Genomic DNA, 19,316 nt, shown 5'->3' on the forward strand with positions numbered 1-19,316 from the left:
GGAACATTTATGTTGAATCTTGAAGCACTAATGGTAAATTTCAGGAAAAAAGACTTGGCTATAAACAGTCATATCTTGAGACAGACTGTCTTCAGGCATCTACTAAGTGGCTTAGTATTCCTAGAAAATAATGTGCATATAAGGGAGAAGGATAATGGAAGTTGCAAGGGGAGAACTGATTGTTACATCAGTATTAATGGACATCTGACATTAAACATTTTAATAGGTTGGTGAGCTAGAGAAATAATAATGGTCAGATAAGATTATCATCTTTGAGGGTAAGCTAGTAGAAAGGTCTTGGACACTAAAGATCTTATTTTCTAAGAAATAAGGAGCTATTGAAGAATTTTAAGCAGAGGAAAAATATCATTTGATTTCTTTTACAAAAATATCACTCTGACAGCAGAAAAGAGGTTGAATTTGAGGAGGCCAAAGTGGGAGGTAGGGAGGCTACTAAACTTTGCATAAGAATTGAATTGAATTAAATCAGTTGAAGGTGTATATAAAAAAGGAAGGGCTGAATTTAGTTTGGAAAATCCACTGTTTTTATTATTAACTACTTGGAAATTATATACAATGGAGAGGAAGGAATCTAAGATACCTACGAGGATCCTGAGTCAAGTGACTAGTTAGATGGCAATGTCATTAACCAGGTAGGATACATAAAAGAGAATCTTATTATTTTTAAGTAAGCTCTACATGTGATGGGGGGCTCGAACTCATGACCTTGAGATCAAAAGTGGCATGCTCCACTGAGCCAGCCGGGTGCCCCAAAGAGAATTTTAGTTTTGAAATAAAATATTTGTTTTGAAAATGTTGCATTTGAGATATTTGTGGGAATTCAGAAGGAATTCTGAATTCAGGATTCAGAATTCAGAAGGAATGCTCAGTACTGGAAGATACAGTTCTGGAACCTAGTATAGACTTGGAAATCGTCACTGTGTAGTGGTTTTTCAAACCTGAAACACTTTACTCTCTAGAGGCTTTGTAGAATGATATACAAATCAAAGTTAGAATCAAGAGGAGTGTGTTCATTTGCTTGGCAATGATATCCTAATGTTTGATATAAACGTTTTACATATGCATGTTGCATTCTCGATCTGTGCTTCTTTTTCCTTAATATGGAGCTAAAAATCAATTTGAATTGTATCCAAATGTGAATAACATCATCTTTGTTTTAAGACCTATTTTATAACTATAACTTGAAAAGTGAACTCTAGATATTTGTGGATAAAAGTTATATAACTTTTTGTCTTAATTTGATTAAAAGACATCTTATTGTAACCTGTAAGGTCTTAATACCCTAACAGTAGTGTACATATAAAGCATAAAACTGTTTCCAAGAGTACTATTTCAAATTATTTTTATGTAAGTTTATTTAACAAATAACCTCATGTTGTTAAAGAGTATAGTTGGTAGATACTTGCATTTATTTTCTTCTTAAAAATACCTGTTACCTTGTAGGCCAGGTTTAATAAATGCCTTTTCTCCAGCTTCCATGTAGCCCTAAGTATCATTTTATTGTAGCACTTATATTATTACATTGAAATCCTCTTTTTACATCAAACACCCACCTCCTCCCTCAGCCGCCACCCTGGACTATGAAATAGTCTATAACAATAGCTTTCAAATCTTTTTGCCTTCAACCATATAGTAAGAAATACCTTTTATGTGAATTACCTATAAAACTGAAATTAAATTTCATGAAACAATATTTATATTTACTAAAAGAAATGTACTCTGATATTTTGCATTCTGTTCTATTTCTTCAGAAACATTGGTACAACCCAATACATTGATTTAACAAATCTCTAATTGATCTCAAGCTGTGATTTGAAAAAGAATTACTCCAAGTCATGTCTTCCTGAGGCTCATATCACCGATGTTTAGCATAGGCTCTGGCACTGTTGGTTGAATATAGACCTATGGAATTATTTTAGGCAGTACTGCAGATATAAATTCTAATATGGGGGGAAAGATGCTGCTTCCACCATGCTCAGAATAGGATTTTCTAGATTCACATTTTAAGAGGTAGTATATGCCACAAACCATGAATTGTGTTAAAAAATAAAAGGCCGTAAAGTCCTATTGCATTGCATTTTTGTGATTCTCCTGTTACCAGTGTGTCTTATCCACACACACCCAAAGGTAACATACTGACGGAGTCTCAACTAGAACAAGCATTTCTGAGCTTTCAGTAGGCAGCTCTAGTGTATTAAAAGCTTTGTCACTTTCAACATGGAAAAAACATAAAACCTAAATGATTAGAGCATATGAGGGAGCTCAATTTTTTTATTTAATATTATTAAATGTGAGGAAAAGTTATACATTTAAAATCACTATGCAGAGATAAGCTAATAAATTAAGAGAATATTATCCTTTTTCAGAATGAATAACACAGTCTTAAAAACCTGATGAAATGTTGGATAAATATAAAACAATATTTGTATTTATATTCATAGTATTTTTGTGAACTTGATTATACATAGGTAAATGAATAATATAAGAATTTATTATGGAATTCATAATACAGACATTTACATTTAAACATATTCTTTCTGTTGGCCTCCTTTACTCTCTGCTCACTTTCACAGTTAAAATTCTTAATTTCAATCTGCTTCAGTCAAACTTTGTCCCAGTTGTACCATTGAAAATGTCTTTGCTTCAATTATCAATGACCCTATCAATGCCCATTTCAAAGACACTTAGGACCTTATCATTCTTCCCAAATCTGTTCAATTTGATACTTGGTCAGTCTTGAAATTTTCTTCTTCCTTGGCTTCTTTGACACCATTCTTTTCCAGTTTTCCTTCTGCTTTTTATTGGTTGCTCCTCAGTTTTCTCTCCAGGTTCTTCCCACTTGCACCTTCAATGTTTGTATCTTATTTTAAATAGTCTCCATGGTAAACCTCATCCAGCTTCAAACACAGCTGGAACTCATATAACTTCTAAATCTGTATCATCAGGGCAAGTATCTATCTCTTCTGAAATGCAGACGCATATATCTATCAAATTGCCTCCTAAATATAATTCCTATCCAGGCATCTTGAAGTCTCATTAAATTCTACCTATCTGAAAAAGAATGATCTCCCTCTCCTTGTCCCTCACTCCAACTTGAACAAGTCTGCTGCTTATATATATCCTACTTTAACTGTCATAGATTTTCCCTCTTGCATCACTGCTATCCGATTATTGACAAAGGCTAGTTTTTTAAGATATTAAATATTTCTTGAATACTTCCACACATTTGTTTCTTTTCTTTTCTCCCCCCTCTCCCCCACATCTTTATTTCTATATTGTCCATATTAGCTAGTGTGGTCAGGAAAACAGAAACCATATTAGGTAGAAGGTATATGATGCAGGAAATTAGATACAACACTGTTGGAAGTTTGAGAGAAGGAAGATGAGAAGACAGTGTTTCTGACATTTAAGAAATTCAGAAATGCAGGAATCACGGGGAAGTTGGTGCTGATGATCTCAACTTCCTACAGTCCTAAAGCAAGTCATAAGAGCTCTGCCCTCATTGTAGACCTTGACTCATCCTGAACATCCTTTGACTTTGCAGGGTTAGTTTGTGTACATTTAGAAGTGGTATCTCTCTGAGGACTTTATCTGGGTGTAGGGGCATATACTGCTGTGGGGAAGGCCAAAGTTGCCAGGGAGTGAATGCCTTCAGTGAGAAGTGGCCTCCTTTCCTTAAGTGGCAATATGAAATTCTGAAATATGTTCTATATAGTCTCTTAGAGGGTCTGAAAGACTGAGCCCCAGTTGACTACAGTGTAATCCACAGGTCAATGCCCTTTTATTGGCGTTATTCCCTTCTTTGTTTTACTTTTATGTTCCTGCTTCTGGATCAACTCCAAAACAAGCTATTTGTACTCAAAGTCTTGCTCATGGTTTGAGACACATATTTCATGTGTTGCATCTGGAGGAGAACAATGCTTCTCTTTCTCTTCAGCCTTCCACATTTTATGAATGCTTCTCTTTGACAGAACTTAAACCAGAAAATTGCTTGCAAAGAAGTCTGGGAAATGTAGTTGCTAGGCTTTTACTCCTTGTAGTACTGGGGAATATTTGTTTAGAAGGAAAAGGATGATGTTGAATGTCTTTGATCAATATTCATGGTACTACTACTGTATGTTTATAAATATAATACGTATTAGAGATGCCTAGGTGGCTCATTTGGTTAAGAGTTTGATTTGATTTTGGCTCAGCTCATGATCTCATGGATATGAGATCAAGCCTGTGTCAAGCTCCATCATGGTCATGGAGCCTGTTTAGAATTCCCTCCTTCCCTCTCCCTCTGCACTCTCCCCCACTTGCACTCTCTCTTTCTTGCCAAAAAAAGAATAAAAAAATATAATACATATTATATTCATACAGCCCTTGAGCTTATATATTATTCTGTTGAGTATCAACACACACTATCTAACATGGTCTACATCATCCAAATTTGAACTATACATATTTAGGCAATAGGAACTATATTTTGCAGCATAATGCAACTATATCTTGTATATAAAGAAGTACTCACTATCTCCTCAAAAAGAGAAGGCAGCAAATATTTCTTATGGATGTTAATTTCTCTTCTACCTTACTCAAAATCTCATTAAGATATCCTGTAAACTAAATACTAAATTGAAACATTCCATTTTGTTAGATGTTAATCCCTAAAAAGGTCTACAAGGTCTTACGTATTCTTTTCCTAACCCAATTTTCCATTCTCGTCACCTACTGTGCTTTCTCTCTCACTTCCTGCTTCAGCCACCTAAGTCTTTGTTGAGGCTGCTGTATTTCCCAAGGTTGCTTCCAACACAGGTATTGTATATATTCTTCCTGATGTTCCAAATGAATGCAAACATCTTCACCTAATTAGCTCATACTCATTTTTCAGATCTTAACCCAAATGATTATTTTCTCAGGAGATTTCCTGACTTTGTGATTAAGCCAAAGTCCTTTAGTGTGTGTGTATGTGTGTGTGCACATATGTATGTACCCCCGCCCCACATATATATACATAAAGCATATATAATATTTTATTGGTATGTTTTCCCAATGATGGTGTTTGTGCCATGATGGCACAACAATTTATTTTACTACTTTTTCTCACCATTATACGGCTAACACCTAGAATAGTGCCTGGCACATGTAAGACTCTCAAAATATTTTTTTTATGAATGAAAGCAAAAGATTGCTTCTGAAGTGAGAATTAAAGATTACTGATATTTGTATCATAAACTCTATCATGTTATTATTACATATTATGTTCTTTTTAGAATTCTTTGCTTCCCAAGCAATATTAATTATTACACTCAGTAACTTCAGGAAGGATAGTTTTACAAGTTCATTATCTCTCAGTTATGACTTCTTTAAAAAATTTTTATTTTGGGCAGGGGGGAAAATTTTATTTATATGTTTTAAAGTTTATTTATTTTGAGAGAGAGTGAGAGAGCTAGCAGAAGGAGGTGCAGAGAGAGAGAAGAGAGAGAGAATCCCAAACAGGGGCTGTGTTGTTAGCACAGAGCCTGATGCAGGGTTCGATCCTACAAAGGGTGAGATTGTGACCTGAGCCAAAATCAATAGTTAGATGCTTAACTGACTGAGCCACCCAGGCACCCATCTCTCTCTCTCTATCTCTTTTATTAAGATTTTAAATAATCTCTATATTCAATATGGGCTCAAATTCACAACCTTGAGATTAAGAGTCATATGCTCTACCAGCTGAGGCAGCCAGACGCCCCTCTTAGTTATGATTTCTAAATTGTTGCTTTTATCAATTTAAGGTTAAAAAATACAAACTATGATGTCATTTTATTAGTAACTGCTAATTACTAGTAATTAGTAATTACATTTTATTAGTAACATTTAGCAGCAACTTTGGGCTGCTCATATAATTCAACAGTATGCAGCAATAGACTTGGAAACTTTAAGGTACAGATGGTTTCTAGTTTAAAAGAATTCATTTATAGCTCTCTTATAAAAGAAAATTAAAATATAATGCTCCCAAAATTTGTTTGTAAATCAAGAGTCAGGAATATTGGCTGTGGGTCATGTCCCAGTAAAACTGGCTTCATTCATTATATTTGAGAGCTATTTCAATAGCTTAAGCTATTTAAGGGCTAAAGTTGTGTATCATTCATCTTTGTATCCCCAAACCTAGCACAAGTCTGGGCATTTACTATGTCAGATTTCAAAGGCTAGTCCAAGTTCATGGATTGACACACATGATGAATCTAATTTGTCTACTCTTTGATTTTCTGCTGAACTAGCAATCAAGAATGCAAAGGTTTCATACCACCAAAAGGATATGGTTCCTTTAAATTTCCAGTTTTCATGGAGATGTGTCCTTAGTTTAATGATGTAATGTATTATGTAGTTTAATGTAATACCCAAAGTGTAAGAGTGTAGATAAGAAACTGTGAGGGAGAGGCTACATCAGGTAGGGAAGTGGCCAGGCCAACAGTCAATGTTCTACCTATTGTTTTGTGAGGTAATACCTTGCTATATACTCAGGTTCTGTTTCTTCTTGTGTCAGGCCAACCTATAGCATACCATGCTTTCCTTGAAATTCATACAAGGTATAGTTTGTATGACTGAAAAGATTTGGGAAATTTTTTGTGCAATTTCAATAATTAGAAAAGGGCACTTCAGAAAGAGATGACAAGGATCTATCATAATTTCAGCATGATGTTGGACTGAAAATATAATATACATTAGTGGAACAGTTCTATCCTAACCCAAGGTGGAGCAGCTCTATTGAGTCTTTACATAAATTTTCTTTGGTGCCAATAGAGTGTCATGTGGATAAATATATATATATATTTGATTCTTTTAGATGAACAGCATTTTATTTTATTATTAATATTTTTTATTTAAGGAATCTGTACATCCAATGTCAGGTTCGAACTCACGACTCTGATCAAGGGTCACATGTTTTTCTGACTGAGCCAGCCAGGTGCCCCTAGGTGTGCTTGTTTGTTTGTTTGTTTGTTTCCCTTAAAGTAAACTCTGTGCCCAATGTGAGGCTTGAACTCATACTCCAAGATCAGGAATCCATGTTCTACCTACTGAGTCATCCAGGGGCCCCTGATTTTTAGTTTTATTTTAATGTTCTATATTGTTGTTGTTGTTGTTGTTTTATATAGAGAGATAAAGATCATGAATGGGGCAGAGGAGTAGATTGAGAGAAAGAGAGAAAGAGAGAGAAAGAGAGAGAGAGTCTCAAGAAGGTTCCATACTCGGTGCACAACCTAACACAAGGCTCGATCCCCCATGACCCTGGGATCATGACCTGAGCTGAAATCAAGACCCTCAATTGACTGAGCCACCCAGATGCGGTTCTTATGATATACAAGAAAATTGATAAAGGTATGTAGTTTATTTTGCCTTTTGGGTAAAACTTTAAGACATCGTATTTAAAGAAAGAAAAAATTGACATTTGTAACTATCCTTGGTGCTCCTCCAAAAAATGGTCTGGTCTAGAAGTGAGAGTTGATGTTTTCAGCAACTTTTGATAAATCCTTTATTTTTAAAAAATATCCACTGAAGAAGACTCTTCAGTAGTCATTATATACAACCTTTTATATTTGAACCTCTATATAGTGAAGAAAACCTAGAGAATATATTTGCAGTGTTGGAGCAAACATTTCTTGGACAAGACACAGAAAGCACAAGTCATAAAAGGATAGGATAATAAGTTAGACTTCATAAAAATGGAAAATGTCTGCTCATCAAAGATACCATTAGGAAAGTGATGTGAAAGTGAAGTGAATAGGCATTCATAAATTTGAGAAAATATGTGCAATATTTACATTTAAAAAAGGACTTTTATGAGGATATATAAAGAATTCCCAAAACCCAATAATAGCTTTTGTGTTTAGATCTATCATCCTTCTTGAAGTAATATTTGAGTACTGTGAGAGATGCATTTGAAGTTAGTTTTTTCCATATGAATATCCGGTTGTTCTAATACCTTTTGTTGAAAGAACTTTTCTTTCTCCATTGAATTACTTTGATGTCTGTAAAAATCAATTGACCATATAACCACATGTCTATTTCTAGACTCTCTATTTTATTCCATTGGTCTATTTGTCTACCCTAAGCCGATACCACAGTGTCTTGATTACTGTAACTTTTGTAGTAAGCTTTGAAATCAGATAACGTGAATCTTTCAACTTTGTTCTTATTTTTCAAGATCATTTGGCTATTCTGCATCCATTTCACTTTTATATAAATTTTACAAAGAGTTTTGTCAATTTTTACAAAAAGGAGACTGCTGTGCTCTGCCTGGGCTCCACATCATTTTACAGTGGTTTGGAAAGTGCCTCCAGACCAAAGTCCAGGCATTGTGGGACTCATCTCAGAAGTTTCCTTTGTCTCCTAGATTACTGTTCTATGCTACATGTCACCAAAAATGTATCATCTGATGCTTCATCTATTTTGTTCAGTTTTACAATTGTTTAAATAGGGTTATTTAGTCTAGTACCAGTTACTTAGTCATGGCTGGAAGCAGAAATTTTAGGTAGAATGTTAACCTAGAATTCCACACAAAAATAGGAGAATATTATATGGGAAAGACCATTCTTATTTTCTAATTACAACAGTGCAAAACTGCAGATTAGAATATAAGATGTACTACTATGTAAACAGGTAAATACTTTATATATAAGTTTAAAAATATTAAGTGAACTTTTTGGTTGAACAAACTGATATTGTTTTGCATGATTAAGATTTTATTTTTTGTTTGCTGACCATTTGAATAAGTTAAATAATTTCTCTTTAATTTGATAATTAATGAAAGTAAACAATTTTTTCCTTTCAGAAACTTTGGAAATAAGTGTGATATTTTGGTTAAAAGTCTATTTTGAGTTTGCTTCAAATACATGCTGTTTTTTTTTTCTTTCTGGTGTTGTATTTAACACCAATGACAGCAGGCATTTATTTAATGAATCCACTAATTTGAGTATGTAGCAGATAGGCCAGCTGGATTATAGTTTGTGTTTTACTTGTGTAAACATGAGGGTATGTCTCCTACTTGGGACAAAAATTTCATTCCATTGTTTGAAGCCAGGAAATTAGATGCTTCTGTACATCATTTATAATTCTGTAATTTGGACATTAAGTGTGTGGAGTTCTCTGGGATTTGTCACTACTTAAGTTTTAATTGTATTATTTGTATCATTACATTGAATGTACTTAATGGTGTTAAAAACACAAACTTACAAACACAAAAGAGTTATGATGAGCTATCAAACATTAAGAGGTTGGTTAAAGTAGCACTGATTTGGCTTGAAGTATGATCAAAAGATGCCATTTGATGGTTCCTAAAGAGATGGTAGTGAAGTCAACTTAGGAAAATGATGAAATTTAAATGTTATTAGAATAACTCAACTTGAATTATAATTGCACATCCAGTTATTAGATAATCCAGAACTTTCTATGTGCCATGAAAATATTATCTTGAGATTCTAATGATCATTTTATTATTCATTTAGTTTTGACTGTCATATAGGAATCCAACCCAAGTGTCAGTGTTAAGGCTTTAACCCTTTTCTTCTCTTCCTTAACTCCCATATAGTACTGATGAGGGAGCATAAGGTAAGCTGAGGGCAAAGTACAGGCAAGCACACTCCCCACCCCCAGGTAGGATATGTGTGATATTCCTCAGGCATTCTTGGCTGCCCAAGAACAAAAGAAAGGACAGAAAACAAATTATTAAAGTGATAGAGTCTATAACAGTTTACAAATATCTTAGTACAATTACAAAAAAAAAAAAAAAAAAAAAAGGGCAATCTTATCAATAGCCTAAAGTCCAGGAACTCCCTACTATCTAAATGTTAATGCTTTGCTAGAGGGAAAAACAACATTGGCTTGACAATAGCTAGGCCTCCAGTAATCTGTGAGTCTTTAGCATATGGAAAATCCCTTTAAGAAGCTTCTTCTTGACTTTACTTCCCCCAACTCCATACTGTATAACCAGTCACTCTTCACAACCCCAGTGCTTTAATAAAATCACCTTTTTAAACCAAAGATGTCTTCAAGAATTCTTTCTTAGCTGTCAGCTCCAAACCCCACTATCACCCCCAAACCCCATCAGTACTAAAAAAAAAAACCTGCAAGCCCCTTTTTATATCATTTGCTTAAACAATTTTATGTCCCTATGCATCTAAGTGTTCACTAGAGCAATGAAATGGAGGAAAGAAAGAAGAATGGGTTGAGGAGACAATTTGAAAGTAAAATAAATAGGTCCTTGTGACCAATTCAATGTTGAGGGAAAAACTGAGAAGGAGAGAGGAGAAATAGTTCAAACTTTCATTAATTTATTCATTCATTTATTTAACAACCTAGATTAAATTCCTAATTTAGCATGTGTAAATGCTGAATAAAATAAAATGCTGAATAAAAGATGACTAAGACAAGATTCCTTTCCCTAGGAAGTAAAAATACATCCAGTGATTGCCACACAATGTAATACATTATGTTTTAATACTCTACTACTGGTGTATCTCGTGTACTGAGGGAAGACAGATGTGTGAACAACTAAGTATACTAGGGAAAGCTTATGTGAAGACTCCAGAGAAGAGACAATGTTTATCTTTAATTAAAAAAAAAAAAAAAAAAAAGATCTTTCCAGGGAGAAATATGTGGTACAGAAGGTTTGGGGCAGAGGAAAAAAGTAAACAAAGGTAAAGGGTGTGGAATGCAAGGCATTTTTGGAAAAGAGGAAATTGTTTAGTGTGAGTGAATTTAAGGAATGTTAGGGAAGTAGGGGGATGGGCCTGAAAAGCTAAACTGTGACTAAGTGGCAATGAATTTTGTAAGCGAAGATTTTTGAATTATATCTTACAGGCTATTGACAATCATTAGAGATTGTTTTAAAAGTTTATTTATTTATTTTGAGAGACACAGAGAGAGAGAGAGAGAGAGAGCATGAACAGGGGAGGGGCAAAGAGAGAGGGAGAGAGAATTTCAAGCAAGCAGGCAGAATTCCAACGTGGGGCTTGTTTTGGGGCTGGACATAAAGCTGGTATTGGGCTCGAACCGACAAATCTTGACATCATGACCTAAGCTGAAACTAAGTCAGATAAGTCAGATGTTTAACCAACTGAGCTACCCAGGTGCCCCAAATCATTAGAGATTTTTAAAAGGAGAGTAACAGGAACAATTTATATTTTCATTAGACAGATCTGGAGGTAGGATGGATGGGAACGGATTTCAACAATATAGACAAGATGGTGGGACAAGAAATGATGGGGAAATGGGGGAAGCTTAGGAGACAGTTTGAAAATAGAGTACATTGGACCTGGTGACTAACTGCTCTTGACAGAGGTGGGGGAGGGGAGATGAGGGAATGAGACTGAATGGAGAGTGCAGAGGACATGTGGAATAGGGGCAGGTTTGGGGGGAATGTTGTGATCATATTGAACTTGATTTTGTTTGCAAGGCATTTGGGTGGGGATTTTTAGTGGCTTAAAGGAAACAGTTCTGAGACTTAAAAGTTTGATTTAGGCTAAAGATAAAGGTTTGAAAATCATATCGATATTGGTCTTTTTAAAAATTTTTATTAAAAGAAGTTTTTTAATGTTTTTACTTATTTTTGAGACAGAGAGAGACAGAGCATGAGCAGGGGAGGGGCAGAGAGATAGGGAGAATCCAATGCAGGCACCAGGCTCTGAGCTGTCAACACAGAGCCTGATGCGGGGCTCAGACTCACGGACTGTAAGATCATAACCTGAGCTGAAGTCAGACGCTTAACTGACTGAGCCACCCAGGCACCCCTCGATATTGGTCTTAAAAAAAAAAGTTTATTTATTTTGAGAGACCGAGCAGGGAAGGGGCAGAGAGAGAGGGAGACAGAGAATCCCAAGCAGGCTCTGCATTGTCAGTACACGGTCTGATATGGGACTCAAACTCACAAACCTGAGAGATCATGACCTGAACTGAAACAGAGAGTCAGACACTTAACTGACTGAGCCAGCAAGGCATCCTTCTATTGATATTGGTCTTAATGAAAGTCAGGAAGAAAATCTTGTTGCCCAGGGAGAAGTTATAATATAAAAAAGAGAAGAAAGCTGATGTGAGAAGTAAGATGATCCATTTTCAAAAATACCAAATAAAAGTGATGCTGAATAGTTAACAGTAGGTTTACAACCTGTTGGAAATATGTAGGAAACCTCTCTCCCCCACAGTGAAGTCCCAAAACCTTACACACTTCACTTCCTGGTTCTTCTTCCCCTCTCTATTTTGCGGGCTTATTTTTCATGGGCTTTGCAATGACCATGCACCAAACAACTGAAGTCTCTGCCTCACGTCAAGGAATGTACATTTGTCCCAATCAGACTGATTTTTGCTTTACACGGGCATAGGTGACTTCTGGGTAAGGGTGTACCTCTGTAGTACTCAGTCAATGAGGAATCAGGAGATAGGAGATAAAGTGCCTGCTGTAACTGCCCCAAGTGTGCCTGTACATCAGACACCCACTCTTGCAAAAACGTTAATTAAAGCCTCGCTTCACTGTGCTCTTAGTCTCAGTGTCCCTTCTTTGATTGGGTCAGTGGGCTTATTTCTCACAGCTGAGAAGTGACATCTTAAGAAAACAAAGATTTAATAGGTCGGCACAAGAGGTTAGCAAAAGAGATGGAAAATCATCCAAGAAAGGTAATGAATAAAGACTGATGTCATGAAATTTAGTAGAGGAGAACTCAGCAATATCACAACATGCTTCAGAGGGTTAAATATAATTGTTACCTGAAACTGGGTTCACCTCTTGGTGGATACCAAGCCAAAAGGCACAGGAAAGGCAAATAATAGGAAAAAGAAGGGTTTTACCTGCCATAAATAATGGAGAACACCAGGGATATTTCCCAAAGCAGTGTCTCCTTGAAGTTTTAAGCCAAGGGTATGTACACTTTCATGAAGGAATTTGCACAGTGGGAAATTCAGCCTGGCGTTGGAGCAAAAGTCACCTTTTATTTATTTATTTTTTTTAAGAAATATCATTAAATCATTTACTCTGTAACAACACTTAGCAGATAACAGGAACGTACTGAACATACTCATTTCCCATTTAGCCTGAATAAGTAATTTAGCTACACAATGTTTTCCTAAGATAAGTTTTTCTATGGCGAGGGAAAACAGCATTTTATTTTTAAAAATATTTTTATATGTTTTTATTTATTTTTCAGAGAGAGAGAGAGAAAGCATGAGTGGGGAGGGGCAGAGAAAGAGGGAGACACAGAATCTGAAGTAGGCTTTAGCTGCTGAAGCAGCACAGAGCCTGACATGGGGCTTGAACTCATGAATCATGAGATCATGACCTGAGCTGAAGTTGGAAGCTTAACAACTGAACCACCTGGGTGCCCCCAAACAGCATTTTAAATAGTCCATGTTTCTAAAATTGAAGCCACTTTCTAAACAGGTATTTAGAAAGTAAGTGGGAACAATTAGACTTAATTACTATGAAAACAAAACTAACACCACGATTATAGAACATTTAAATAGGAAAATTATGAAACTATATATATACACATATATATAATTATACATATATACACCATATCAAAATGATAGGGTTTTGGAATGGTGGTGGGGTCTGGAGTTGACAGTCAAGAAAGAATTCTTGAGACTTCTTAAGTGGAAAAAGGTGATTTTATTAAAGCATGGGGACAGGACCCCTGGGGAGGATGAGCTGCCCTGGGATTGTGAGGAAAGACTGATTATATACTTGGGAGTTGGGGAAGGTAAAGTCTAGGGGAAGTTTCCAAAGGGACTTTCATATGCTAAAGAAGACTCACAGGATATTGGAAACCTAGCTATTGTCAAGCTAAGGTACTTTTTCCCTTCTAGCAAGGTATTAACACTGAGACAGTAGGGAGTTCCTGGAGAACTGTTATACTCTACCTGCCTCAAGTATTTGTCAATAGGCTGCCTGTTAGAAGGACATTTAACTGCATCAAAAATACCTTTTCTATTTTGGTAACTAAATTTTTGATATTAATATCAAGGTATTTCAAGCATCTCTAAATATGAAAATTTCAGATTTATATTTATTGAAAAGAAAATATCAATCTGTTGGAGTAATCATATATATATATATATATATATATATATATATATATGATAAAGAAAGATAGGACAAAATAAGCAGAGAGGAAAGGTTAGGACCTGAGGTCCCAGGGTGGGGAAAAACACATATTTTATTTATTTATTTATTTATTTATTTATTTATTTATTTTTATTTATTTATTTTTCAATATATGAAATTTATTGTCAAATTGGTTTCCATACAACACCCAGTGCTCATCCCAAAAGGTGCCCTCCTCAATACCCATCACCCACCCTCCCCTCCCTCCCACTCCCCATCAACCCTCAGTTTGTTCTCAGTTTTTTTTCAACGTTTTTTTTTTTTTAATTTTTTTATTTTTATTTATTTTTGGGACAGAGAGAGACAGAGCATGAACGGGGGAGGGGCAGAGAGAGAGGGAGACACAGAATCGGAAACAGGCTCCAGGCTCCGAGCCATCAGCCCAGAGCCTGACGCGGGGCTCGAACTCACGGACCGCGAGATCGTGACCTGGCTGAAGTCGGACGCTTAACCGACTGCGCCACCCAGGCGCCCCTGTTCTCAGTTTTTAACGGTTTCTTATGCTTTGGCGCTCTCCCACTCTAACGTCTTCCCCCCCCCCCCCCGGGTTTCTGTTAAGTTTCTCAGGATCCACATAAGAGTGAAAACATATGGTATCTGTCTTTCTCTGTATGGCTTATTTCACTTAGCATCACACTCTCCAGTTCCATCCACATTGCTACAAAGGGCCATATTTCATTGTTTCTCATTGCCACGTAGTACTCCATTGTGTACATAAGCCACAATTTCTTTATCCATTCATCAGTTGATGGACATTTAGGCTCTTTCCATAATTTGGCTACTGTTGAGAGTGCTGCTATAAACATTGGGGTACAAGTGCCCCTATGCATCAGTACTCCTGTATCCCTTGGGTAAATTCCTAGCAGTGCTCTTGCTGGGTCATAGGGTAGTTCTATTTTTAATTTTTTGAGGAACCTCCACACTGATTTCCAGAGTGGCTGCACCAGTTTGCATTCCTACCACCAGTGCAAGAGGGTTCCCGTTTCTCCACCTCCTCTCCAGCATTTATAGTCTCCTGATTTGTTCATTTTGACCACTCTGACTGGTGAAAAACACATATTTTAAAACAATGCTGGGAGCATCTGACCAGGAGCAAACTTCCTCAGGCTTTAGGTTCCTCTTTAGAACGTAACAGACACCACCTATTCCCTCAGGTTCTCCTCAGGAATTTGACAATGAAAATACCAAACCAGGGGCACCTGGGTAACTCAGTTGGTTGAGCGACCAACTTTGGCTCAGGTCATGATCTCACGGTTCATGAGTTTGAGCCCCGCGTCAGGCTCTGTGCTGACAGCTCAGAGCCTGGAGTCTGCTTCGGATTCTGTGTCTCCCGCTCTCACTCTGCCCCTCCCCACTCATGCTCTGTCTCTCTCTGTCTCAGAAATAAACATTAAAAAAAAATTTAAAAAAAATACCAAACCAAAATAGGTAAATTATAAAACTTCTGTTATAGGAGGGACAGTATGACCAGTCTGATTTACACAATGGAATCTAGCCAATCAGGAATGAACAACCCAGTACCTAGAACCATCAAGCCAATAAGGGTGAACATGAGAAGAAACAAAGGGGAACTGGATCCGAAGGGGGAGGCAGCGACCAAAACCTTATAAAACAAAGTCCCTTGCCCATTGTCACAGGCATTCTCTTTCTAATGCCCCTTCTCTTCAAAGAGAGCTTTCATACTATTCTTACTTTCTTATACTCTAATAAACTTTTGCCTGCTGTTCATTTTGTGTCCACTCTTCATTCATGAGGTGGCAAGACAATGAATCCCGGGTATTGAGGTAAAAAAGAATCCTGCAACATATATACCAATAACAAATATCTGCAACTGTGAAAACACAGATAATGAACAACTTCAAATTTATCAGTATTTTAGTGGCTGAAATAATTTATTTTTTTCAGTCTTTTTTTTTTTTTTTTACTAAAATAGGTTTACTTCATTTAAACTTAGGTCAGCATGGCTTTTCTTGTTTGTTTGTTTTGTTTTTTGCTTTTTTAAAAATACAAAATACTTATTTAAAATGGTATTAGGTTTGTACCAGCTAAAAACTAATACTTATGTTTGCCTAGATGTAACAATGCTAAAAACATACAAATTCGATATGTAGTAGGAAAATATGTAAAAGAAAAACAAAACATAAGGAACTATACCCCATTAAAAAATATAAATGCGCCTTCTAGTGACTATGCTACTATTGAAAACTAATATTCTGACTTAGAAGTAGCTTCTATAAAATGTCAAAGTAGGCATTGTTTGCTTTCCTAATATAGTGAATAAATAAGTACTTCTATCACAGTTAAACGGTACTACTAGTATTTTTTAGACAAAATGTAGTATTATACATAGAAAAGTAGCCAATGTCTTGTATTCAAGTATTCGTGTTTGTTTTCCATTAAAATGTTTTCTATAATCTATAAGGACAATGCATACAAAAGTAAAAAGATGAGGTAAACATCTTACACTTTTAAGAAATTACTTGAAACATAATACTCAGATATTCTCAATGCCTAAGCTCTAGAATGATGCTGAAGAAGGTCCTCCATTTAAAAAAAAAAAAGTCATCCATAATGCCCATGACGCGAACCACATAATGAACAGCAGGTTTCTTGGTCTTCTGAGTAGACAAATGATGCTCTTCCCTGTTATTACAGAGCAATTGTTGCAGGATTTTTTACCACAATACCTGGGATTCATTGTCTCTCCGCTTGGAAGAAAGAAGAGGGGGACACAAAATGAGCAGCAGGCAAAAGTTTATTAGAGTATAAGATAAGAAAGGAAGAATAGTAGGAAAGCTCTCTTTACAGAGAGGAGATACTAAAAAATGAATGCCCACCAACAATAGGCAAGGGTCCTTGTTCTATAAAGTTCTGGTCAGCCCTCCCCCTTCCCTTCTCCTTGTTCCTTCCCAGGTCCTACCTTTATTGGCTTCATAGCACTGGGTGCTAGGTTGTCCATTCCTGATTGGCTTGTTTCCATTGTGCGAGGGGTGGTCTACAGCCATAGTTAGAGCTTTTGTCAAATTCCAGAGGGAAACCTGAGGGGGAGTAGGTGGGGTCTGTTACATTCTTAAGAAGGACCTTAAGCCTAAGGTGGTTTGCTGTGGTCAGACACTCCCAGCATTGTTCCAAACTAGTGTTTTTCCCCACCCAGGGACTTAAGGTCCTATACTTTCCCTCTGCCTATTTTATCCTATCTCTTCTTCTCATACAATCAGGATTAAGTTTTGCCAAAAATATTGTATCAATGTGGGTTTCCATGAGATACCATGTTACAATAAGAGCAGCTACAACACTCTGCCATGCTGTGTAGCATGGAAAGAATGTGTGGTCAGTTTCTTGCACCTGGCAGGTGAAAGAGGAGTAGGAGGAAATCTTCCTGGTTCAAAAAAGTCAAGATTAGTCACTGTGCAAGAAAAGCTACAGCAGGAGAATCTTGCAGACAGAGATATGATAAGTAGAGTCCAGAATCCTAGTAGCCCAGTGTCTACATCCTCTTCATTCTTCAAATTCTCAGCATATAACTCTTTTACTATCAGGTAGATGATGGCGAGAAAGAAGGCGAACAGCAGCAAACAGAGAATTGAGAGGACCTGTACCGGCCTTTGCCGAGCCTGGGCTCAGCCACCCCCAACCACCCAGAAAATGTCATTGTGCTTATCTGGCAGAACCGGAGACCTGTCTCCATCCTCCTGGAGCAACGAGACCTTTCTTGGCTCCGATGACGCCCCAGCCGAGAACTCCTTCCACAAGTGGCATGCAACTTGAGTCGCATCCGTCCTTCTCATCATCCACTTCACTTTCACTGCTACCGTCTCCCGGAATGAAGGCAGAAAATGTAGGCCAGGAAAACAACAGGGGTTCCAGGGCTTTGGCACAGAGCAGCTGAATGCCTCCCACTCTCCAAGAACCAACCATGTGTGGACATGGTAGGAAAAGGGGCATAGGTCATCTTAAAGTGCCAGAGTCCAGGTCCAGGTCATGAGGGCTGGCAAGAGTCAGCAACGTTAATTCTTTTGCTTTAGTTGGTCCTGTTTGTGAGTACTCAAGGGGCTTTAGATCCAGCAAAGATAGCTCAAGAATGTTAGTCAATCTTTACTTCTGAACCAGCAGTGAAGACTTTTATTACTGATTTATTGTCCCCGATATGATTAGGGTATCTCCTGGCCTGACAGTGGCTGTTTGTTCTCACCTCTTTTTCTTTTTCTTTTTTCTCTTCTGGTTTGTTTGTTTCCTTAAAATCATTACCAAGGTCAATTCTTCTGCAACTGCAAATATCCCAGGAAGTGCTGCAAGAAATGTGATTTGGGCAAATAGCATAGATCACAAGGTGGCTGGGAGTCTAAAATGACTTTTCTTATGCCAAGAAAGCTATGTCTCATCTTTTTCTGAGGGCATTTAACTCTTTCTGCTTACAAAAGGGGATATAAAAAGAGACCGTTGGTGACCTTTTAAGAACAATATAACATGATTGATACCCACTGTACTACAGTAGGTTGAGGAGTGAATGGGAAGTGAGAAAAGGGAGGATGGCAAGAGAGAGAAATCAGACATAACTTAAGGGACATACAGGGGATAGGTAGGAAAAAGAAAACTATTCCAGACTTTTGTAAAACTATACTGTAGAAATTTTAAATTTCATTCTTAATTAAGTTTTTGAAAAAGTAAACTAGTGAAATAAGGGTTTACACAGATCTCTGCAAGCTGGGGCTTCTGGATGCGCAAAAGTCACCCATGGTAGTGTTACCCACCAAGGGTCTGTTGCGTGATGTGCAGCTGAGCCTGAAGACTATCGCCAGTTTTTGTGGCAGAGAAAAAGGGTTTTAATGCAGGGCACCACGCAAGGAGATGGGAAAACATTTCTCAAATCCTCCTCCCCGAGGAAAGGGAGAGCTGAGTATTTACAGGATTTTATGGGGTGGGGCGTGTCTTGAGGGTGGATGTAGGTAATTGGCTGTTGGAAAAGGAGGAAATGTAGTGTTTCTCACAGGCGCCGCCTACCTAGTGATTGTGCTGGTACATAGCTCTTATGTGTAAAAAATGGCTGGCCAACCTGACAGATTGACAGGAGGATCTCAGGGTGTGTCCTCACAGGTTACTTCCCTGCCCCCCACCCCCACCCCACCCTTCTGTGCAACTGCAAGAATTCATCCTGGTGTACTTCAGTTTCAGA

The 19,316-nt window shown here is 37.1% G+C and overlaps 1 pseudogene; it reads right to left on the reverse strand.

The window, feature by feature from the left end:
* Positions 1–16,660: 16,660 nt before the first annotated feature.
* Positions 16,661–18,095, reverse strand: LOC131501619 (ADP-ribosylation factor-like protein 6-interacting protein 6; annotated as a pseudogene).
* Positions 18,096–19,316: the final 1,221 nt, after the last annotated feature.

This window comes from Neofelis nebulosa, chromosome 2, assembly GCF_028018385.1.
Source record: "Neofelis nebulosa isolate mNeoNeb1 chromosome 2, mNeoNeb1.pri, whole genome shotgun sequence".
NCBI classification, from domain to species: Eukaryota; Metazoa; Chordata; class Mammalia; order Carnivora; family Felidae; genus Neofelis; species Neofelis nebulosa.